Below are 18,195 nucleotides of genomic sequence, written 5' to 3'. Positions count from 1 at the left end.
CAGACTAATCTCTGTAAGTTCAAGGCCAGCCTAGTCTACAAAGCAAGCCAAGGCTACACAGAGAAGTTCTTCCTGTCTTCGGGACAAAAAAAATCAGTGCTCAGAAGGGTATGTTTGGAAGTGGTAGTTACTAGTAAGTCACTGATCTGTCTCTCAAAGTAAAACTTGTTATTAGAGAATTATAAGAATTATTTCAACATTAAAATACTTATTTATTCTCTTCCTCTTTTTTTTTTTATTTTGTGTGCTGGGAAGTAAACACAGAGCCCAATGTGTTATAAATAAGTAGTCTACCATTGCACCCTGACATATTTCTTATTTTTCCCTCTTTCCTTTGTATAAAATGACATACAATAAGTGTATGTGTGTGTAAACTTGAAAATCCCACAGTACAGAATCTTTGCAAGATATAACTTGGCACTTCAAATGTTTAAGTAAGGACTGTCAAAAGTATAAACACTATGTAGAAGTCGTAGGAGTAAAAGGGTGTATCTAGCCTCAGAAGAGGGAAGGTACAGATCTCAGAAGTTACAAATGTATATTTTCTGAGTTGAAATGGCCAATAGCAAAACATAAAATGTTATTCTTGATCTGTAGCATTGTGGTCTTTGACAGAAGTACCATGGGAGTGAGTAGAAGGACTTACAGAGAGTAAGTAGTGATATAGCAATAGAGTGCCTCAGGAAAACCCAGCAAGACAGTTCTTCCTCATGATGTGTGACTCACCTTGAGTTCAGGAACCATGCACCTTATTTTTAATAACCATGAAGGCTTGAGAGACAATTTGCTAGCCCAAGAACATGCACCTGAATTCTGTTTGCTTAGGGAAAGCAGAGTAGCTGTAGCTATGCTGAGGATTACTCAGAGCAGTTGTGTTTATTGTATGCGCTCTTTCTCTGTGGGTGCAGAGCAGCCGAGGTCTTTGGATATAAGTCTTAGAAATCTACCTAAAATTAACTGTTGCACCTAGATGCTTAGCAGGGTCATTGTACAGAACAGACGTTCTAAAACCCAGATTAAGTATGAAAAAAAAAAAAAAAAACCCACTTCTGCAGGCACTGGAAAACAAGTGGCACAGACAGGATCTTTAAATGCTCTTTTGCTTATTTTCTTTTTTACTTGTTGATATGTGGTTTTTCTAGCCTTGGCTACCCTTTTAAAATTTTGGTAAGGATTTTTCAAGGTTCTTATTTATTAAGGAGCAGATGCACACAGGAGGAACTTCATGTTCACTTTCCCCCCTCAGAAATTGTCAGTTTGCCGTCATGTGGTGAAACAGAGCCCAGGAAGACAATGGTAGTCTTTCTTGGCATCATCAAGATGGAATGGTAGAATAAGTGCTCACTTTGGCAGCACACATAATAAAAATGGAACAATACAAAGATTAACATGGCCACTGTGCAAGGGTGGCACATGAATTTATGGAGAGTTCATATTTAAAATGATAAAAGATAGAACAGGAAATTCCGTCCCTCATCCTTTACAGAAACACTGATTTAACAATCACATACACAGTAATATATATTATATATAATATACATTTAAAGATTAATTTATTTATCATGTATGCATAGTGTTTTGCCTACATGTACACTAGAAGAAGGCACCAGATCTCATTATAGATGGTTGTAAGCCACCATGTGGTTGTAGGGAATTGAACTCAGGACCTTTGGAAGAACAGCCAGTGATCTTAATCTCTGAGCCATCTCTCCAGCCCACAGTAATATATTTTTATGAGTGGTTCAGAATCCAGTTAAGATGATTCAGGAACCTAGAAAGCACAAAACTGGTAACACCCACTTTTGAAACATTTAGGAACAATCTCATTTTTCCTGAACCATTTCTTCTCCATGAGAGCTAAGATAGAATTTACATCAGCTGATCTATTCCACTAAAGCAACATAAAATGAATGGAGTATACTTAACATCTTTAGCATTTCTGGGCACTGCCCAAGTGGCATATTTTAACCTGCTTTACAACAACACTGCTGAAGTTACCTGCATACTTTAAACTTTCAAGGAAAACTAAAAACAAAGAAGAGGAGTAGCAACTCACTGAAGCTTGCACAATTCTGTAAGACTGAGAATAGTGCAAAATCAAGACTTCTTTCCATATGGAATAAAGAGGAGTGTTAACAGTGTTCCAGCTTTTTAGTATACTGCTTTAGATTAAAGGGATATGTATCTCCCTGTGGTCAGTATAGTTCTGCAAGATTGAGAAAGGATATATAACTCAGAGTTATTCTTAAAGGGAGAGAGAAGAACAGAATAGATATCTGGTGCCCTGGTCTTTTCAATACTGTACCCTAGTGAAAAGAGATGTGTGATTTACTGTGTCTATTAATGGGTCTGAAAGAGTAGAAGAAGATTCATGATCTTGAGACTCTGGGGGAAGAATGGGGCACTAATACATATCCATAGAAAAAGTCTGAGAGGTTCCCAGATTCTCAGGTGGATTGATTACTGAGGGTCTTTCCTTATTGAAGCCACTCCATAAACATCAGGGAAGGTGGCTCGTTTATTTTCATTTTGCTAATAGAAAAAGTCAAATCTACAGGGAATATGAAGTCAGATAATATAATATCTTATAACTGATGCTAAAGAAATGAAGTTCTATGAATCCCCTGAGAAAAAATTCACATAATCTCTTATAATACACTGGCTAAAATATAAGAAAATAGATACAGACACATTAATTAGAGAAATTCTGTCAGAACAACATAATAAACAAATAAATAGGAAAAGGAAAAGAGAACCTAACATAAATTCTGAAGCTGAAGAAGATACACGAATTGAAATATCCAATAGAACAGCATTCTTGGAATAAGAGAAATAATTGGTGAACTCAGAGGTAGATCACCTGAAGTAATCTGTGCATGGGAAAAAGAAAGCCTATGACGTTTATGGGATACTAGGAAGTACCCTATTATATGCCATATGGAATTACTAGGGGAGGTGAGAGAGAAAGGGACAAAAACTTGAAAGAAATAATGACTTTTCAAATATAAGGCGGGAAATGTACCCAAAGCACACTATTGAGATAAATTTAAATCTAGATCAATGCATGCTATAATCTGATTGTTACAAGTCAAAAACAAATATACCACAGAGGTCCTCTGAAAGACTCCATCCAGCAGGTGTTCAAAGCAGATGCTTAGACTCACAACCAAACTTTGGGGTGGAGTGCAAGGAGTCTTCTGGAAAAGTTAGGGCGTAGAATGACCTGGAGGGGACAAGAGCTCCGCAAGAGACCAATGGAGCCAACAAATCTGGGCCCAGGGCGCCCTACAGAGACTGATGCACCAAAAAAGGACTGCATGATGAGGACCTAGGGCCCCTGCTCAGATATAGTTGATAAGCAGCACAGTCTCCTTGTGGGTCCCACAATATGGGTAGTAGGGGCTACCTCTGACATGGACTCTGGTGCCCACTTGTTGATCACTTACTCCTGGTGGGGGAGCCTTGCCAGGCCACAGAAGAAGAGGATGCAGGCATCCAGATAAGACTTGATGTAGGCTGGAGCCAGATAATAGGGAAGGAGGACTCCTCCTTTCTGAGTACTAGGGGAGAGGACAGCGGGGATGAGAAATGGAGAGTGGCACTGAGAGGAAACAAGATGGGGCTACAGTGGGGATATAAAGTGAATAAATTAAAAATAAAAATAAAGATAAAAAATAAAACATAAGTAAAAAGAAAAAGAAACATGTATAGAAGAAGCCTTTATAAGATACCGCAGACTTCTCAGTAGAGACTTTTCAGAGTAGAAGGGAATGGAATTATGGATTCGGCGTACCATAGAAATAAACAATCTAGCAGAAATACTGTGCCTAGTAAAATGACCTTTTAAAGATGAAGAGAAAGATTTTCCCATACAAATAGTAGCAGAGGTAATTTATCACAAATAGACTTGTTTAACAAGAAATACAAGGAAAGAGTTCTTTAAGTTGGAACAGAAAGGGTGGTGCTTGCTATACGGCATAAAGGAAAATGAAAGTGTAGACTTTATAGATAAAGGCAAAAATAGAAACATGAAGACATGAATGTTAGCAAGGTAGTATATAAGTCACTTGTAATTTTAATACAACAATAAAAGACAATTATTAAGAGTAATTATAGTTGTAAAACTTATCAGCAAATGCATGATGTTAATTATGATGTCAGTGACAGAAATTTGGAGAAGAAATTGAATTTTTGTATGCAATTAAAATTATAAACTTAGAGGCTGAGGAAATTGGCACATAAGATAACATGAGATTCTGACTCCAAATCCCTGGCACCCACATAGCAAGGCAGGCGTGGTCATGTGTATTTGTAACTACTGTGCTGCCTGGGATAGACTGGAGGACCTCTGGAGTCTGCTAGCTTGTAGAAACCCTGCCTCTAGAGAATAAGGTGAGCAGGAGTGGTGGCACACACCGTTAATTCCAGCATGCAGGCAGCAGAGGCAGGCAGATCTCTGTGAGTTCAAAGCCAGCCTGACCTGTCTACAGAGTGAGTTCCAGGACAGTCAAGAATATACAGACAAACTCTTATCTTGAAAAACTGAGGTGGGGGAAGGGAGAGAGGAAAAGAGGGAGGGAGAGAATGAATGAGTGAGATTAAGATGGAGCATGATAGAGCAGTATACCTGGAGTCCTCTTCTGGCTGTCACATGGAGACAGACAGACAGACAGACAGACACACACACACACACACACACACACACACACACACACACGCTTCCTCCCCAAATCAGCTTAGAATAGCTGGTTATAAGATGCTTTATCTAAGCGTCACGGAAACCACAAAGAAAATACATATAGAAATCTAGAAGTGGTTTAGGCTATGCATAGCTTTGTAGAAAAGTGGTTACCTGGTATGCAAATGTCCTGTGTTCAGTTCTCACCACTGGAAAATCAGAGAAGATAAAGGAAGATTATACTAGTTCTTGGAAGACACTGTGCTGGCTTAGATGCAGATGTTTATTAGGGTGATAGAAATGGTAAGGTGCTGTATCAATTTTAGCATTTGAGCTAAATATATACACATATATGCATATATATGTAGAAAAAGATGAAATTTTCAACCAAGGATGCTGTCACCATTAAGAGAGATGTGTAGTTTAGAAAAGGATATGTTTTTAAGACATAAAATATTGCAAACTTGAATATGTTAACTTTGAAGACTTACATGTTTAAGGAGAGGTATAAATTTGGCAGTTGCCTGACTGAATGTGAAATTGTATAGAGTTGGAAGTCAACAGTTTTCAATTGATTTTAAAGCCAAGGGGCTGGTTGAAAGCAATTAAGGAGTGAATGCAGTTAGAGATAAATTGTAATGTAGACAGATTCTGGGGAATTGTAGCATTTCAATTTAGAGAATTGAAATTCTCAAGTGCAGAATTCATCATAAAGTAATGAAATGAAGCACAGAAAATGTGCAGAGAAAGAACCAGTCAGATATGTGTTAATGTTGATGTTGAATAGAATCAAACCTGAAAGTGTGACTATTGTATTTGGCAACAGGAACTTATTGCAGATTTTGAAGAGCATAATTTTGATTAAAAGGAAAGAGAGGAGACTTGAATGAGGACAAGGGAAGAGTAAGTAGAGTGTAATGACTATTCCTTTTTCTCTAGTTCTTTTTTTAGTCATTTGAAAAAATTTTTTTACGTATACATTTATATCAGTACACACACATACAATAAACTACATCAGGAAGAACCATGAAACAATCAGGAATTGTATAAATGTTATATTAATAGTGTTTTGGTTATTTGTATTTGGCAACCCTGAAGAGAACATCTTTCCTATCTTGGTGCATCTAAAATCTGAATATAAATCAATATCTAATGTATCTCATCTTTATCAACTTAAAACATCTATCTAGACCTAAAAACATCATAACCCCAAAACAACTAAGCTTAATTGTAAAACTAAACTATCTGGTCTTCAATTCTATCCGAGACTTCAGAAGGAATAAGATTAATTATCTGAGTAGGCAGGAAGTGTAGGTAAGCAGGTTCCACAATGAGTAATGACAGGGACAGTTTGATGCCTAAACAGTCACCCAAATCTCTCTAGAATGTTGGAAGATCATCTTCAGCCTTTTGGCCTAATATATCTGATGGACATATTTGTGAGGCAGGAACTATTGAGGACTTTCTTACTCTGTCTTGGCAGAGTTTGCCCATCAACTCTGCCTGCATCCAAGCTTGCCCATTTTTAGGCAGAATTCTTTCTGTGGCAGAAACGAGGACATTTTGCCCAGTGGCTGGCTTGCCACATTTGAAGCCATTTCCATAAGGAGGTTCTTTGATGCTCATCATCTTCTTTGGATAGGCTGGGCGTTTCCAGGAGTTAACCTGTCTTGTTTCAAAGAATCTTTAAAATGATAAAAACATCTTTAAATGCCATATTCTATAGGTCTGTGAGGTATTTTCTTTGTTGAAGGGTGGGACCTCTTTAGTATTTTCCCTTTCACGTAATCATGTCTAGTAGTGTTGTCATTGTTTGGGTTTTGTTAGGAAGACATATTTATTGTTGAGGTATCATGGGTATAACTTTCCTGCCATTTCTAGGAGACGCAAACTCACATCAGACTTCTATTCATCTGGCTCTTAATAATCTTTCTACTTCACATATCTTGTTTTCTGAGTCTTAGGTGCAGGAGTTGAGTTATAGATGTATTCATTGGGTCTGGGCATACACAGTCATTCAAACTCAAATTTTGATACATATGATTGCTTTAAATAAAGCGCAAATAAACATTTTTTACCCTCTTAGAATCTGCTTTTCATATTTTATAAGCCTTCTTTCAACATCTACCTATAGTTAAAGGCTATAGACAGTAGGAAGGTATAAAATTGATGGTTTCTGGGGAGGGAGAGTGAAATTTCTCTGTGTAGCCATGGCTGTCCTGGACTCACTTTGTAGACCAGGCTGGCCTCGAACTCACAGAGATCCACCTGCCTCTGCCTCCCGAGTGCTGGGATTAAAGATGTGTGCCACCAAGCCCAGAAGAGTACATTTTCTTTAAGGATGTGACTTCTGGTAGGTTGACCACACTACCGTGGTTGGTCTCACACTCAGAATTTAGTGAATAGCACAAATTAAATACAATGGATTATTGAAAAAATTTTTTGAAAAATGCACAAAATTGGGGCTTAAGGGGACATAAGGGTAAGTTTGGAAGGAGTTAAGGGAGAAATATATATATATATATATATATACACCCAAATTCTGGTCCTGCTAGAAAAAGCACTAGGACCCCAAATCCTAGTCTAGTTGGGAAAAGTACTCAGGATATTTGGATTGCATTTCTGCCTAGATTTTGTTATGGAAATAGAGAATCAGTTTTTCCACTGAGATTTTTCCAGGGTTGGGGATATTATTTCTTATTTAGAAGTCTGATAAATTATGGGGCTGAAAAGATGGTTCAGTGGTTAAAAGCACCAGCTGCTTTTCCAGAGGTCTGAGTTTGATTCCCAACAGCTACAATGGCTAAACCAGTTCCAGGAAATCCAATGCCTTTTTCTGGCTTCTGCAGGTATTTTACACACACACACACACACACACACACACACACACACACTGCACAAACATACATGCAGGCAAAATACCCATACACATAAAATAAAATAAGGGATCCTAAAAAGATTTAATAAATTCATTAGTAAATCCATCTGGTACTGACCATCTATTTGTTGTAGACTTTTAATTATTATTTCTTCAATTTCATTGTTTATTATCCATCCATTTAGGTTCTTAGGGATTTTTACTTTTTGAGGTAGGCTATATATTTGTAGATATTTGTCTATTTCTGTTAGATTTTTTGATATAGTGGGATATAAGTTTGCAATATGTCCCTAACAATCCTTTGGATTTCAGAGGTGCATGTTGTAATAGCTTCATCTTCACCTGTAATTTCATTGATTTTAGTCTTTTTTATTTTCCCGAGACAGAGTTTCTCTGTGAAGCCTTGGCTATCCTAGACTTGCATTGTAGACCAGGCTGGCCTTGAACTCACACGGATCCACCTGCCTCTGCCTCCTGAGTGCTGGGATTAAAGGAGTGTGTCACCACCACCCGACTGATTTTATTCTTTTATTTTAGCCGTTTCTTTGTGTAGCTCTGGCTGTCCTAGAACTCTCTCTCTGTAGACTAGGCTGGCATTGAATTCAGAGATGTGCTTTCCTCTGTCTCCCAAGTGCTGGGATCAAAGGTGTGAGTCACCACTCTCTGAGCTCCCATGGACCCAGGGCTCATCTTTTATTTTATTAATGACTTACTATTTGTTCAGTTGTGTAATTTAATTACATGTAGATGTGTATATATGTATATGGGTTTGCACATGTGAGTACACTGCCCTTGGAGGGCAGAAGAGGGTGTCAGATATCCTGGAGTTGGGGTTACAGGCCTTTTTGAGGTGTACAGTGTGGGTACTGGGAACTAAGTTAATGTCCTCGAAGAGTATGATGTGCTTTTAACAGCTCTCATTGTATATTTTTTAATTAGTTTATGCTTATGTGTATATTTTTTTTCTTGTTATGGATTTTCAGTTTATATATATTATGATTTGATAACTTATACAAAATTATTTTAGTGGTTGGTTTTGAGTTTAAAACTTGCTTTATGGAGTTTCAGTTTATGTTTAAACTGAAACATCTGTATTGGAAAAAGTCTCAGGTTTTTAATGTCCATAGGGTTGGATAGGATAGTTGTTGATGTTTGTTAAGTCTATTTGCCCTATAGAATAGATTAATTAAAAAAATTTCTTGGACCACATTATTAGTGGATGCTGAATTAATCTGTTTTTATATTGATGCTCATCTTTTTTCTTTTTTATGTTTGGTTAGTCTTTTTGTTTGTTTGTTTGTTTGAAAATAGATAATTCACTCATACAATATGTCCTGAGCACAGTTTTCCTTTCTTCCACTCCTCTGGCTTTTATCTTTTAGATGCCCAATTGTTTATGTCTAGCAATTAGGTTTTCCCCCTATTAATTAATTTATTTAATTACTTTACAGCCTGATTAAAGCCCCATCCCTCCTCTCCTCCCAGACCTACCATCATAACTCTTATCCCTAACTTTCCCTCCTCCCCCATGGGTACCAACCTGCCTGGCCCATCAAATTGCAACAGCCCATCCTTTCTCACTGAGGCCACACAAGGCAGCTCAGCTAGGGGAAAGGGATCCAAAGGCAAGCAACCAAGCTGCACATCTGCTACATATATGTAGGCGGCCTAGGTTCAGCCCATATATGCTCTTTGGTTAAGTCTTTGTGAGCTTCCATGAGCCCAGGTTAGTTTATGCTGTAGGTCTTCTTGTGATGTCCTTGGCACCCCTTCCCCCTGCCCAGTTCCCTCTATCCTTCCTCCTACTCTTTCAGGAGACTCCCTATAGTTGGGCTGTGGGTCTCTGCATCTGTTTCCATCAGCTGCTGGATGAAGCCTCTCAGGAGACAGTTATGCTGGGCTCCTGCCTGCAATCATAGCAGAGTATCATTAATAGTGTCAGGGATTGGCTTTCTCCCATGGGGTGGGTTTCAAGTTGGACTAGTCATTGGTTCTCTGTTCTATCTTTATCCCTGTATTTCTTTCAGGCAGGACCAAGAGTGGGTTGGTGTCCTCCACCTCCACTGGAAATTGCACCTGGCTTCAGGAGGTGGCGATTCAGGCTCCATTTCCCGTGTTGCTATGAGCCTCAGCTGTGGTAACCTGCATAGACTCTCCTGAGCCTCCGCAGCCCCAGAGATGCCCCCAATCGCTGACTTCAGTTCTTCCTTCCAGTCCTCCCCCTTCCCCTTGCTTTCCTCACACCTGATCCCCAGCCATGTTCTCCTCCCCACCCTTCATCTACTTCAGATGTCTATTTTATTTCCTCTTCTGAGTGATATTCAAGCATCCGCCTTTGGGCCCTCTTTGTTACTTAGCTTCTTTAGGCCTGTGAACTGTATATGGTTATCCTGTACTTTTATGGTTAATATGGACTTATAGGTGAGTACATACCATGTGTGTCTTTCTGTGTCTGGGTTATCTCACTCAGGCTGATCTTTTTTAGTTCCACCTACTTGGTTGCAGATTTCATGATGTCTTTGTTTTTAATAGCTGAGTAGTATTCCATTGTGTAAATGTATGAAACTGGGCACAGTGATGTTCCCTGCACATTTATTTAGAATCTTTATATTATCTTGATGACTTATTTCTTTAGTTAATATGTAGTGACATTCTTCGTCTCATCTAAGTTTTGCTTGAAACATGCTTAAGTAATAAATACAAGGGTGAACTAATGTTTGAGTTCAAATTCCATTTCCTTAGAATATAATTTTCTGTCCTTGCATCCTGGCTTTGCAGGTGAAATCAGTATCTTTTAGGTAGACACAATTGAGTTTTTATGTTTTAATCTAATTGCTAAGCCTGTGTATTTTAGTTGGAAAATTAAGACTATTTGCACGCCAGTTTATTGTTGAAAGCTATGTCTTCTATTGGGACTCTAGGTGAGAGAAGCAAGGGAGAATTGAGGAAAAAGAAGGACCCAGAGGGTCCTAGAAACCTACAAGTAGAACATTATGATGGGCAGATCTGGGCTCAGGGGTCCTGCTCAAACTATGACACCAGCCAAGGGCAATACGTGCAGTAGACTTCAAACCCCTAACCAGCTCTAGCCAATAGACAGGACATTCTTCACAGTTGAGTGGAGAGTGGGGACTGACTTTCACACACAAACTCTGGTGCCCCATATTTGACCACGTCCCCTTGATGGGGAAGCCTGATGGCACTCAGAAGAAGGATAGCAGGCTACCAAGAAGAGACTTGATACTCTATGAGCATATACAGGGGGAGGAGGTCTCTCTCAGTCACAGCCATAGGGGAGGGGAGTAAGGAGAAAATGGGAGGGAGGGAGGAATGGGAGGATACAAGGAATGGGCTAACAATTGAGATGTAATATGAATAAATTAATAAAATATATTTAAAAAAGAAATATATGTCTTAATTTTGATGTTGTTGTTTTTGAGACAGGTTTCTCTGTGTAGCCTTGGCGGTTCTGGACTCACTTTGTAGACAAGGCTGGCCTTGAACTCACAGGATCCACCTGCCTGTGCCTCCCAAGTGCTGTGATTAAAGGCATGCACCACCATGCCTGAGTCTTTCTTTCTTCTTAATGTATTTGAAGCTTTCAACTGTGTGTGTGTGTGTGTGTGTGTTTGTGTGTGTGTGTGTTTTAAAAAGAAGACAAAGCATGCAGGTTTATTTTTAATGTTTTGTGCACGAGAGTGTCATAGAAGAAATGAATACCCAAAGCAGCAGTGAGATTTGAGAGCTCATTATACTATTTTAGTAGAGGAAACAAAGGGGAAGAGAGGCACTTCTGCGAAAATAAATGGCTTTTTAGACGAGTGTGGGGGGAACAGAGATGCGTGGAAGCACAAATGACATCTGAAAGGTAAATAGGTTTTGAGAATAGTTGGGAGACTTGAAAGTTTGCAAAATGTTTATCCTGTGTATTGTGTGAGTTTTGCCTGGTCTCTTATGATGCATTAATTTTTGGCTAAAACTCCTACTAACAGGAAATTAACGATGATTTTTTAAAAAGATCTATTTTTGCATAGTGAAAAGAAAACTTCTTCCTTCATCAATTGATTTTCAGATGTCTTCATCTGTAAAAAGTCTTTATGCCCTCCTAGCAAAGCTGGACTTTTTTGGTATTAATATGCTTTTAATGGATTATGTTACTTTGTCAAAGAAAGACTTTTTTTGTTTTTTGTTTTCTTTTCCCTTGGTTTTTCGAGACAGGGTTTCTCTGTGTAGCCTTGGCCATCCTGGACTCACTTTGTAGACCAGGCTGGCCTCGAACTCATAGCGATCTGCCTGCCTCTGCCTCCTGAGTGCTAGGATTAAAGGTGTGCGCCACCACACCCAGCCATCAGAGAAAGACTTTTAAACGCAGTAGGTGCTAACAAGGAACTAATTCTAAGTAATTTTTTTTCTCCCTGAAACAACTTATTTTTTCACTAACAGTTTGGGTTTCTGTTTGGGGTCTTTAAAAGCAATCATTGTGTATCAAAACTGCTGAGTATTATCATTTAATATTTTATATAACTTGTGGAATTATATACATGGAATATAACAAATTTATCAAAATGAAAATATATCTAGACTGAGGAAATAATGTAGTGGGAAAAACACTTATTACATAAACATGAAGACCTGAATTCAAATACTCAGAATTCATGTATAATCTGGAAATACATCATCAGCATCTATAGTCCCAGTGCCTCTATAGGTAGAGGAGATAACGGAGACAGGAGAGTCACTGAAAACTTGTGGGTCAGCTAGCCTGTCATACATAGCATGTGTTAGTTAGGTTTGTTTGTTTGTTTTTTTAACAGAATTGATATGATGAAAAAGATATATGCTAGTTGTTAGAGTGTCTTACAGTCTGTGGTCCAGGTAATACAACCACGGCCATTTTCTGTGGGAAAGGCAAAGAATCTGGTAGTTGTTCTGTCCGTAAGACTGCGTGTCTCGCCGGATGATGGTGGAGGTACCCTTTAATTAAAGGAGCACGTGCCTTTAATCAAAGCACTTGGGAGGCAGAAGTAGGTGGGTCTCTGAGTTCAAGGCCAGCCTGGTCTATACAGCAAGTTCTAGGACAGCTGGAGCTATACAAAGAGCCCTTATCTCAGGAAAACAAAATCAAAAACAGAACAAAACAAAAACAAACAAACAAACAAAAGCAAACAAAAGACTGGATGTCTCAGCAGCCCCAGTCTAGTCCTGGAGTCCTGGGGAATTCCTAGAAACCTTCTTGTATTCAGTCTGTGTTGGAATCCTGAAGATGCAGAATCTGATATGAGTAAAGGAATATCAAAGCAGCAAGATAGATGAACTGGCCAGCAAGAATGAGGACAAGCAGACAAACATCAAGAGCATCTTTCTTCCACGTCCTTTTATGTGGGCCACCACTAGAAAGTGTTGCCCAGATCTAGGGTGAGTTTTCCCATCTCAAATGATCCAATCAAGAAAGTTTTTTCACAGGCTGGGTGAGATGGCACATGCCTGTGATTCAGCAGTTTGGGAGGGAGAGGCAGGCAGATTGCTGTGAGTTCGAGGCCAGCCTCATCTACAAAATGAGCCCAGGGCTCAGCTACTTGGGTTTTTAGTTGACTGAAGATTAACCATCACGTGGCCAGAAAACATCAGAGACCTTTGGAGGGGGAAGGTGAAGACTGACATGCCAGGTTGCCTTCTGATCTCCACATGTATACTTACCTGCATTCATAGGCATGAATACACACAAAACCATACATATATTGTATATATTCAATGGACACACACACACACACACACATACACACACACACACACCCCTACCTCTTTGTCAGTGGTAGAGAAATTTAGCTGAGTGCTTTTGTTATTTTGAATTTTTCATTTTCAAGATTTCTGTTTCTTTTCTTTTTTGAGCTTCCTTTGTCTTATTTTGGTTTCTCATACCTTGCATTGTTTTATGTCATTCAATTATTTTCCTGTGTTTCCTTTTGAGGATGGGTAGGACAGGTCTTAGCTATAGATCATTGTCTAAGAATCAGTATCTGTTTAATTAAGATACTTAATTGTGTGGTACTAGATTGTTTATGAATCTGTATTCCAGGTAGGGAACATCATCAGCGCCTCAGATAATCAGTACCCAGGACGGAGGCTAACTGGTTCGTGGCTAGTAAGGCTTCAGAAATACAGTTGTTTTTTCCAGTAGACTCTATCAAGCCTTGAGATCCTTTCACAGCCTATATCAGAACCCTAATCAGAACATCAGAAGTATATTAGCTGTTTGGGGCCATTTGTCCTTTGTCAGAGTCTACAGTTGAATCCACTCTGGTCTGTGTACACCTTTACCTCTTCAGGAGGAGATATAGCAAATGTCTCTAATGCCTGTGTCTGATTAACTACTAGTTTTGCTTAATTGAAAGCCATAGTACAGCTTCCGTACTAATTCCCACTCATATTTTAAAGGGACCTTAATATCTGAACCAGATGTGAGACAAAAGCCCACAAGTAGCCTAGTAGCCTCACAAGATTCTATATTGACTTGCTCATGTGAGGAAGACGAAAAAGTTGTGCTTTGTCTCTTACAATCTGTGGCAATACTTGGATCTTACTCAACCAGACAAACTCCCCCAAATATTACCAACAAACCAGGTCATTTGGACTTTGTTTATATTCATGGCCCCTCTCCTCTCAGGTGACCTAGAAAGCTTCTAAACAAGACTGTATATTTGGAGGAGAAAGAGGTTTGAATATCATTGATATACTGAGACATTTGAGTGGTTGGTGTGGTCCATGGTACTAGATTAAATATCACTATCCTAATGTTTATGTTGGGCTGTGCATCTTCTCTGAGGCAACACAGTAGTCCATTAAAGGCTACCTGAAGGAGAGATGAACCTGTTTTTGTTATGTTCCCAAGTGTGGGATGGGGAACGGTGTTGTGGGAGAACAGGTGATGTTAATCCACTAGAGGCAAACCACCTTGTATGGGAGCTTGATTGTTGCCAGCTGAAAAGATCCCGTGACCAGACTCTGGGAGGAGATATATAAATGAGCCCATATCTGGAGGCGGGGCCTTTGGAGTCTTGGGATAGTTTTGACTGTTCATTGCCTCACTTGGAGAGGCTCCTAAAGAGAACCGCTTGAGGAAAGGCTTCTTTCTGGGCTCTGGGCTCCTGCTGAGGTTCCAGGTTCTGGTTACTCCAGGTTCCAGCACAAGAAATCCTGCTGATTACACTAGGAGAATCATTCCTCAGAACTGATATCCTTACAGTTTTGCTATTCTTTAATCTCCTTTTCCTATCATTTAGGTTAGTCGGGTTATAAGTGATATACACTTGGTTAATAAGTTTGTAATAAAATATATTTGCTAAGAAAATTGAGCCTACAGCTACCAGTTAAGATTGTTCTTGTGTCTATAATTACTTATCATGGGCTTTTGGGACTATCTGCTTTTTTTTGTTGTTGTTAGAATCACCAAAAGCTTAATTTAAAAGTTTATTTGCAGGGCTTGACTTACTGAGTAAAAATGCTTGCTAAACATGAAGGCCTGAGGTCAAATCCCAGAATCCAGTGAAGATCTGGGTATGGTCTTGTGAGTCTGTAATCCCAGTGCTGTGGTGGGCAGACATAGGAGGGTTGCTTTGGCTTGTTGGCTGTGAGATACAGGCTTCACAAGAGGCCCTGTTCCAAAGGAGTAATGCAGAGAGTGAAAGCACGACACTTAACTCTCTCCTTTAGCCTCATCCACTCTTGGGCACTCAGTTACATGTGGTAATAGACTGTGCACTTTCAACACACATATATATGTACAATAAATGAAAAAAAATTAAATTAAGTTTTCTTTGGAGTATCTGAGATTCCACTGCCTCCGTGTGAGGTTTCTTCCTAATGTCTAGAGGAGATACTGCTTGAACTAAGTTTGTAGTAATACCTGGCCCTAGGGAAAACAATAACTGAGTCATATTTATGTACCATCCTTCTTTAAGTTGGGTGTTTCTAGATCTTATTGTGAATTACTCAGACCTTCTGCAATGTGCTTAAGCTTTCTAGGCTTGTCTTCACTGTTTTCTATTTCCATTTTAAAATAATTCTTAACTTAGGACATAATGACCTGAAGTCCTTTCTTGCCTAAAGGTATTTTCTTACTTCTTTAACCTTTATCAAAATACATTTATATCTATAACTTTTTATATATGTAGTTTTAGGTTATAAGTTATTATTGGTCTTATTTAGAGAGAAAACAAGATTGGATGCAGGGATATCTCTCTTTTCCTTTATCTTCCATTCGTAGGTTTGGACATAGGGGTTGAAAAGAAAGAAGGAGGAATATAGAAATATATAGGGAAGATAGAACAAAAAGTAGATTAACGAAACTACTCCTCAACTTAATGCCTTAATTGTTACTCACAAGGTTATTTTTATTTCATTGGTATAGATTTTAAAAAATTAAAATATGTGTGTGTGTGTGTGTGTGTGTGTGTGTGTGTGTTTGAGCCATTCCATAGCCCTTCTATATCTTTTTGCACTTGGTGGCTTCTTTCTGTCCTTTAGAAAACATTTCTTTCTTAATATATTTCAATGAAAACACAGGAAGTTATAGCTGAAACACAGGCAAAACATATTTACTGTCCTTTATATATATTTTTTCTTCTTCCGAAGACAGGATACAAGTATCACTGCTCTGCCTGTACTCACGTTTGTCTTCTTTCCCTTGGCTTTTCTGCTTTACTCTGTACATAGGCATATCCCAGCATAGAGATAAGTAACTGTCCTTAATAAACCTCTGACTAGCTGAGCAGGCAGCAACAGCTTGGTTTAAAAATGACAATTTTTTTTTTCTGTAATCCCAAATTGGCTAAGATAAGAATGTCGGAAAACCTGTTTTTCAAAAGAAGGGAACACAGGCAGATAGGTTCCTGTACCTTTATGCCATAATTGAAAGTTTAAAAATTATACTAAAGTTTTATTTTCAGATATATGCATACATACATTTTAATGAGATATGCCAAGAATGATAATTCTGGTTTACAATAAGTTAAAAAGTATAAAATGCAGTGAGATAGGTTTTGTTAAACAGTTATTTCAAGAATTCTAGTGGCAGATTGAGTTTTTTGTTCCATGTTGTTTTAGATATAAAATGACACACAAAAGCAATATTCATGGAAACACATTACACAGTTGACTTAATAAAAATATATTCTTAGTAAAAACAAAATAGGAAGTCTAGTAAAAATAAAGTAGAAAGGTTGCATGTGTGTTATGTTTGAGAAGTCAGAAGATAGTTGGTGAAAGCAGAGACAATGAGGAGGTGGGACTTGTTATGCAGTCTTGCTAATTATTACCTTCTCCTGTACAGTGAGTAAGAAAAGCTGCAAAGGATTAGCTGAGGCAACTTAAATTATTCTCAAACCCTTAGCTATTCTCAAACCCTTAGCTAGCCCCTGGAGAAAAAAGGGTAGGATTTTCCCTTGTGTACATAACCTCTCTAATCTTGTCATAGCTGACAAATTTCTTAAAACAGTTTTCTTGGGAGGAGGTTCTCACCCTGTGTCCATTAAGGTGTTGTAATCCTAAGCAGTGGGGTCTTGGCCTGGGAAGAGTCTGTGCTCTAAGGAGGTGCCTTTTGGGGGTTTTTGAGCAAATGGTATTGTCTGATGTCTCTTTGCTTCTTCCTAGCACCTTTGTTTTATTTCAGGAGTATAAGAAATCTGATTAACTGTGACCCATTTCAACTTTGAGACAAACTTTCCTATCACACATCTTTTATTGAGTCTAGACAATGTTAAAGTAAACTATTAGACTTTTCTTTAGGATTAGACTTACCCAATTCTTGAAGATATACTATAGTGGAGGAACTAGAAGCAATTGTATTTTGGAGATAAGAGAAAAAGAGGACCTTTGAAGTGGATGTAAGCATTAATACAGCTCCTGTGCAGAGTCCTCACAAATTGGGGTCTCCCCTAGTTCCATCATGCTACTAAGTGTCTCTGAGGAACTGAGAATGGCCTAGTAGAGGCTTAGAAACACTGATTTGAACTCTAAACCCTCCTGGGGTTTCTAATCTCTCCTGGCATTTGAACCAATTCTAGTACTGTCTCTAGGGATCATATATTTCACAGTAACTGTCCTGGAACTGAGATAGGAACTGTTGCTATGAGCATATCTGAGGTTATTTCTTTTTACCCAGGTTGAACAAGATCTCTTTTAAGGACCTCTATAAGGGCTCAGTTTATTAGGTTCATCAGACAGAGGTTTGCTTGTATGAACAGCTGTAGACTCTCCCCAGCAAAAGTACAAAATGATCAGTCTGTTTCCTAGATCTCATGTTGAGGCAAGCATCTTACTACTTGGAAAGTAAATCTCTTAGAGATGGCTTTTTTCTATTATGAAAGAGCAGAAAGTGTCCCAACAAACTAAAAGTAAATAAACTTAGTAATCCAAAATGGTGGTAGGGAAGTCTGAAGCACAGTTACCAAAAAGTGCTGAAAAGGATGAGTGGGGATAGGTAAGCAAAGCTCCTGTAGTGTAGGGAAGCCTAAGAAGGCAGGAGTTCTTGGTGGAGTGGAGGGGTAAGATATGCCACAGCTTGGGGGCACACTGCCATTGCTACTTCTGAGAAACATCCAGCATGATGCTTTCTGCCTGTGTCTGCTGGCACTGCACTGCC

At 38.7% G+C, this 18,195-nt stretch overlaps 1 protein-coding gene and 1 non-coding gene across 2 annotated transcripts in view; both read left to right on the top strand.

Moving 5' to 3' along the window:
• The window catches only part of Dock3 (dedicator of cytokinesis 3), a 328,616-nt gene that overhangs the window by 90,899 nt on the left and 219,522 nt on the right, over nt 1–18,195 (top strand). The gene's annotated exons all lie outside the window — the stretch shown is intronic.
• Nucleotides 1,338–1,441, top strand: LOC127184492 (U6 spliceosomal RNA). Its single transcript, XR_007830135.1, has one exon. It is a non-coding gene; the product is annotated as a U6 spliceosomal RNA (small nuclear RNA).

The sequence above is a fragment of the Acomys russatus genome, chromosome 32, assembly GCF_903995435.1.
Source record: "Acomys russatus chromosome 32, mAcoRus1.1, whole genome shotgun sequence".
NCBI classification, from domain to species: Eukaryota; Metazoa; Chordata; class Mammalia; order Rodentia; family Muridae; genus Acomys; species Acomys russatus.
The sequence above is the reverse complement of the archived record's forward strand: the minus strand, read 5'-3'. Positions and strand labels throughout refer to the sequence as shown.